Consider the following 7,791-nt stretch of genomic DNA (forward strand, 5'->3'; position numbering starts at 1 on the left):
TTTGGGATCAATCCCTTTCATATCTCGGTAATCCCAAGCGAAAGCCTCTTTATATTTTCTAAGGAGTTGAACAAGCCTCTGCTGCTAGTCATCAGTCAGGTTTTTATTAATGTTTAGGACTTTCCCTCACTCAATTTCAATGAGTTTGCAGTAATAAACATTTTTTGTTAGTATTGTTTGGTCATTGATATCTTTTAAGGGATCTTCTTCAATTTCGTTATCCAGGGCTGCTTCAATCATGTGACATTTCAGATTAGATGTGGCATCTAGGTGATTAATGTAAGTGTTGATAATATCATCTTCTGTTTGATTCTTAAATTCAAGAGCATCTGCTATAGTTAGTGGTGATCGAATGTTTTCAGTTAAATATGTTACATGTTGTTTCCTAGTTTTTATTATTGTTAGGCTTGGCTGAGCTGGAGGATATAAATCTAGATTCTTCACATTAATTCCTCTTGCTATAGTCATATTTCCTGTTTGATAGCTTATATAAGCATTTACGGTCGCTAGCCAAGTTCTTCCTAGAATTAGCAGATGTCCATCTAGCCAATTTCTAGGATTAATAATCAAGAAATCTGTTGGGTATTCCCAAGAATCTACAGACACCATTACATCCTATAATGTCCCTTCTGGTTTGACAACTGACCGGTTGACAAGTTCCAGCAAGGTCGTAGTTGGATCTAAGGCTGTAATGCCAAGTTTTTGACAGGTTGTTGTTGTGAGAATATTAATGGTTGCTCCTAGATCAACTAATGCATTGGGAAAGTAACATCCATTTATTTGACTGTGACAATAGGGTTTCCTGGGTCGTCATATTTCACCGATGTTTCTCTTCCTGATAATAAACTAGACAAAGTTTCGACTACGTGGACAATTGGGGTTGTTTTTATTTTCCTCCTAGGCTTTTTAGTAGACAATTCGTTAATAGTTTTTGCATAAATTGGAATGTCCTCAATAGCCTAGAGGAGGGGTATTTTTACACAAAGATTTTCTAATTCTCCTAGAAGATCAAAATTAGGATATTCTATTGGGCAAGGTATAATCAACCTTTCTAGTAATGGTGGAGAAGAGGTAATAGTTTGATCATGGTTTTTTTGTTTAATCGTATTCTCCATTTGAGGTGTTTGTTCTACAGGTAACGATTCTTCTAATTGTATATTTTTATCACCCTCTGACTCAATTATTCATCTAGACCTCAATTTATATTCATTACACTCTTTCAGATCATTTTTTGGATCCAGCCCTTCAATAATTTGTGTTGATTGGATTGGTTTATTGTTGGGATTTGGGTTGGGCTGGGCTGGGAGTTGTGGTTGTACATTTGGCAGAGGGTTTTGTTGTAAAGTTTAAGGTACTGGTAGTGTAGGTTGAGGCAAGGGAATTGTTCCTGCTGGCTGGTTTTTATGTCTTTGCCAACTTGACTGCCAGTTTTGGTTTTATGAAGTGGAGGGTGGCCATTGGGATGGATATGCATTACTCTGACAAAATGGTGGAAAGTAAGAGGAATTTGGCCAACTATTGTTCTGATTTGATTGATTGGACCAAGGTGGCATAGAGAATGGTTACTATAACCAATTAGGAAAAGTTGTTTGGTTCTGCCATGTAGCTCCTGTGTATTGTTCAAAATTATATTGTGAGGGTTGAAAAAATGAAGGTCGGTCGTTGGGCATACCTGTTTGTCGTGTTTCCCATTGGCGACGCTGATTTAATAGGTAGACTAGTTTTGTTTCTTCCTCTACCTCCTTGAAGACTGCTTTTAACCCTAGGAGTGATGGGCAATTTTATGTGGCATGATCTTTAGTGCATATGGCACAGGTCTATACCATATCCAGTGGGCATTCTTTATGACTATGCTTTTTCCTGCATCGAGGGAAAAAGATCATGAGGTTATGTTCTCTTCGGCCTGTTTCTAATTAGCTTGCATGATGTCTAATCTTGTTGTCAAAGTTACGAGGATATCTGTTTTGAAATACTCCAGCAGGTTTCCGATTTCTGCTTGATTAATGTTTCTGCTAGAGATTTTGTTGTCCCTAGTGGTCATATTGCATTCTGCTGGTGTCAATCTCGTACTGCCTCCTAAGCACCTGATACAAAAATTATTATTTTTAGCATAGTATTGTTGATATATGTCACCTTTACCCATAATATTTAATGTCTCTATCCACTGGTCTTTCATTCCCTTAATCACCGTGGTTCTTAGCACATTGTCAGGTAGAGGTAGATTTGCGTAGGGAGACCTTTGGAGGTTATATCGGAAATGCTCCACATACTCTTCCAAAGTTTCACAAGGTCTTTCCACCATTTGGAATATCTCATCTTTTAGTTCCCTAGATCTACAATAATCCTGATAGTTTTTAAGGAAAGAAGTTTTCATTCGATCCCAATCATTTATGGTGCCCCCACCAAGTCCCATAAACCAACGCAGGGATGCTAATTTTAATGTAGAGGAAAAAAAATTTAGTTTCTGGGGATCAGTGGTATAATCATAACCCTGACATAATACATCAAATTCAAATAGAAATGCATTTGGATATTCTAAAGTGAGTCCATGAAAGGTGGGAATATTTTGTAGAGAGATAGCTTTCATGGGGGCGTTGATAGTTGTGTCAATGATAGGATATTGTAATGTAGAAGTTTGGGGTGCTTGTGGATTATTGGCCATTTGTTCAAAGATATGCCAGTACCCTTCCGGGATTTTTGGAGCTAGAGAGTTATCCCTGGGTTGTCTAGAAGAGGTGGGAATGATCCTAATAACACTCCCTTGATTTGGGACACTGGGCGTCCTCTGTTCAATTACTACCTGAGGGGATCTTTGTTCCTCTGTTTCTCCTCCTCCTTCACAAATGTTACAAGAATTCCCTTCTTACGAGGGAATTGGTCGTGAATTTTTAATATCTTGAAAACTCTACTCAGTCCCTTCCATTTTACTATGGACCTCAGTGTAGGCTACAGATGGTGAGCCTGCGGCCTGAAGGGAGACAATAGGTTGTCTAGAAGTGACGGTTCGGGGACCTACTAATGACTAAGATTCATCTTTTCTTAAGATGTCGTCGATAAAAGTCAATCATCCAAGGGTCACCGGTCCCTTAGATTTTTCAGTTTGGGATGTGTAATTGTATTGTTTTCTGGTCTTTGCTTCTTAGTCATTCATGCAAAGAAAATTCAAATGTTTACTTCTACCTTAAGTTCCTAGCAATTCAATTGGAAAGAGGGTGGGGAAGTAGGCATTTTACTTGCTCCTTATGTAGGTTCTTACCTTCCATTTTCAATTCCCAATTCTCTCTCAATAGACAAACATAAAACACCTACTTCATTTTTCTGTAATTGTGCTGAAAAGTGGGCGGAGGAGCAAGCACTTTACTTGCTCGTTATGTAGGTTCTTACATTCTGTTTTCAATGCCGAATTCTTTCCCAACAACAATTATTAGGTATACATCAGTCTTTGATAAATGGTGACACTCTCCCCAGCAACGGTGTCAAAATGTTGGTTGATAAAAGGTGTCTTGTAAAACTCCTAATTACCCCACATTAATCATCAACCTGGGCAAGTCCTTTTATTCCAAGAGTGTACACAATGTATGCATGCTACAAATCAGAGAGTAATGTTTCTTAAATTGATGTATACGATTTTAACACACAAGTAAACAGATGCATCTAATAAACTCCAATTGCAAGCATTAAAGGAAATATAACATTAATCCTCTACTGAAGTGGTATTCAATTCCTACACAATAAATTCAACTAACAATAGCATCAGCTGAGAGTACAATAGTAATAACTCATCTCTTCTTGGCTGATTCAATCTAAACTATACTCAATCTCTATAAAGAAATCAAAATATAAATGATATCAATTCTGAGAGTCCAATAGTGATAATTAAACTCTTACAGCTATTTAAATCAATTTGATTCACTATCTAGATAATTTACTCTCTAACAAACATAACTCAAATCAAATGAAAACGCTGTAAAGTATATAAATAGCATACACTACTACAATACAAGGAAGAAATAAACAATGAATAAAGTAAGCTCACATAAACTAGAACATTATCAAACCAACCAAACTTTATGAGAATCAGAAATATAACACAAGAAAGTAGTTAAATCCACCAGAGACCGGGCCCTTAGCCGCTAGCGAACATTGTTGAGCTCCTTCAGATAATGCAAGAGAACAACACAATTATACATTAATCATCGAACTTAAGTAGCATTATAATATAGTCGTGTTCTCTCAACAACGAAAGTCTATAATTAAAATTACAATTCAAAAAATAACATAGATCCCCCTTTCTTCCTACCATCACTTCCTTTTATAATCAGAAAGGGGTAAAGGATAAATGGTCAATGCGATCCCTCAGGATCTCCTAATCTTGAGGGATTCACAACCGATTGCTAACTTTAGACACCTTTCCTATTTCGCATTTATCCCTCTGATTCAAATCGTAAGGGATTCACAACTAATTCCTAACTTCAGACACCTTTACTATTTCACATTTATCCCTTTGATTCGCTCTCAGCCTTGTCCACAACCAAAGTGTTCCTTCCTTTGTTTGTTGGCTTTTGTTGTTCCATCATTAGGGAACAAAAAATGTTCCTTTTGCCGCTTTCCTACATAAAGAAGGGTAAAAACTTAGCTAAGTCGTAACTGCAAATAATTCATCCATTTCTTACCATAATTCCTCAATATATTAGTGCATTAAGATATGGAAAATATAAGAATCAAGGAAAAAGATGATGAAATTAACTGTAAATACATACCCATTTCATAACTCAACAGTGACCACCATGCGACCTACTTCCATCTCCCCATTAGTTTTTTCTTCCTTCTCATGGCTGATTTGATGTGGCCCTTGTCGATGCAAATTTGACAAGTTCTGAACTATCATTGCATTTACCTCTATTAGCTTCTCCTTGCATGCATGTTTCTATCATTAATTTCATTACAACTCCTTATTTCTTCCCTTAATATTATTAGTATAGCTTCCAAATCAAAATATTTCCCAACACCATGCTACTCTTCTGATTTATAGGGAGAGTCTTTGTAGTCTACCATCTTTCTAGCCATTTGATATTTCTTCCTGCAAGGTATATCATGTCAGCTAAAGCAAACAACAATGAACCAATGTACCTTAGTATAGCTTGGGGAGGATACCTTCTCTGAAATATCAGCAAATCATTGTGGTACATGTATAACATAATCACGAAAACATATGGAAACATAACACATAAGCATATAACAATGAAACTATGATTCTAGCTAGGGTCTAGTCATCAATTCATGATCTTATCTACAATGCATATCATGATCTCATGCATGACAAAAATCATTAAATCAATGTACACTTGACCACATGCAAACATGAACATACATAAGCAATATGTAGCCATCCAAACACATGCATAAACACATATGATCAATCATGAATGAGCGATACTTGAAACTAGACCTACAAGAATGATGCATGCAACCAAGCATACAAGAATGTAACCAAAAACATGAGAATGCAACCAAGCATACAAAATGATACATGTAAGTGACATATCACAACAGGTAACCAATCATACACTCATGATGATGCATTTCACAATAACAACATGTACTTTCAGATGAATACATCACTACAACAATGATCAACATCATGCAAATGCAACAAGCACATGGAATACAATTGTAAGAGACACACGTACAACTGACATGCATGCATGACCAATAGAAAATCCATCTAGTCTGAGGGGTGAACCATGCTCTGATACCACTCTGTAACAACCTCCTCCCACATATACCTAAGAAACTAGCCAACTAAGGTAAACATGCGATGAGAGTCCACTATGATATTATTCAACCTCCTAAGTCCCAGTAAGGAAGTGGAACCGACGATAACACACCATACAAACATTGAACATCAACATTAGGACCCTCAAGAACCAATTGAACCTTTCTGCCAACCAACCTCTAGGTCCCATTGAAATTTTGGACCACTTGATCTCTGCCCACTCTCATACTATGGGCATGCCATCATCGAGGGACCTATGGATGCTCTCACAGGCCTGTAAACCAACATCTAGGGACTCATTTACATAGTGTTGTGCTAGCATCCCTGGGATTTCAGCCACTTTTTCAATCCGAGAGCCAAAGTCATTACACAGAATTTAATTACATCTCAGGAATGGTAAAATAACAAGGGAATGACAGTATAAATGCAATCACGTGAATGAGACCTTGACTGGACCCCTACCAGCCATCACAGGAATTTTGTCAAACATATCATGAATATGTAATGTAAAGGTGTGAATAACAAATCTAAGCCTAGGGGTCTTGTACTTAGCTAAGAATTGCTAAGAAACATTGATTCCTCAATACATCAACTACCATTTCATTGATTAGGTCATAGATACATTGATCATTAATTTATAAGTAAAAACATCCTAAGAGGCATACATAGATATTATCATAAAACACATACATAACCAACATAATAGAAACATAAATACCAATGAAATAATGACCATATAAATCACATATAATCCAGTATAATACTCATAGAAATACAAGTAAGACTAACCTCATATTGATGATGCAAAATCCATCCCGGGATGTGACTTCCATGTTCCACCCAACCCTGTGTACAACTAAACGTTTGGACCACTTGACCTCTAGATGCTCTCATGCTATGGGCATGCTAGTGTCCAGGGACCTCTGGACACTCTCACAAGCTTGCAAGCCAGTGTCCAGGGCCTCTTTTACATAGTTCTGTGCAAACATCCCTGATATTTGAGTCACATTTTCAGGCTCAAAGCCCAAGTCACTACCCATTATTTAATGACATATCCATAACAGTAAAATAGTAAGGGAATGACAGTATTAATGCAATCACTTGAATGATACCTTGACTGTACCTGTAATAGCCATGACAGGTATTTCGTCAAACATATCACGAATATGTAATATACAGTTGTAAATAAAAGATTCGAGCATAGGGGTATCATACATAGCTAAGAATCACTAAGAAGCATCGATGACACAATAGATCAACTGTCATTTCATCCATTAGGTCATAGATACATTTATCATTAATTTAAAAGTAAAAAGATGATGAGGGCCATACATAGATAATATCATAAAACAAATATATAACCAACATAATACTAACACAATACCAATGAAATCACATTCATATAAACAACATATAATCCAGTATAATACACATAGAAATACAAGTAGAAATAACCTCATATTGTTGATGCAAAATCTAAACCCGAGATGGGACTTCTTGTTCCACCCGACCATAGAATGTTTGAGGCAAATGTCTCTTCATCCATTCACCCTCATGCCATATTCCAAGCAGGAACTTGGGATCTCATATAACACATCAATCCAAAACCATCCAGGGCTTCCAGAGGCCATCAACCTCAACCCATGAAATAATGATTCCAACTCACAGCCGAAAATTACAAAACCAGCATCATATTGGTCTCTATCCAAGCCTTCCATGACTTCTAAAGAATTTTTCCAACCAATTCATCCAAGACTAGTAACTCAACCCACAACATTTACCATGATCCCAAAGCGTTTGTCCAACCAAGGCTTATAGGACTAGTAACTCAACCCACAAATGGCTTCTAGAGGGTTTGTCCAACAAAGGCTTCCAAGACTAGTAACTCAACCCAAGTTGTTACGAGTCTTCCAAAGAGTTTTTCCAACCAGGGCTTCGAGGACTAATAACTCAACCCATGCAAAGGCAAGATGATAACCAATAAAAAAACAAGGAAGAAAATCCACAATCACCAT

Source organism: Pinus tabuliformis, chromosome 9 (genome assembly GCF_031772625.1).
Source record: "Pinus tabuliformis cultivar Carrire ecotype Pingquan chromosome 9, CPIR1, whole genome shotgun sequence".
Taxonomy (NCBI): domain Eukaryota; kingdom Viridiplantae; phylum Streptophyta; class Pinopsida; order Pinales; family Pinaceae; genus Pinus; species Pinus tabuliformis.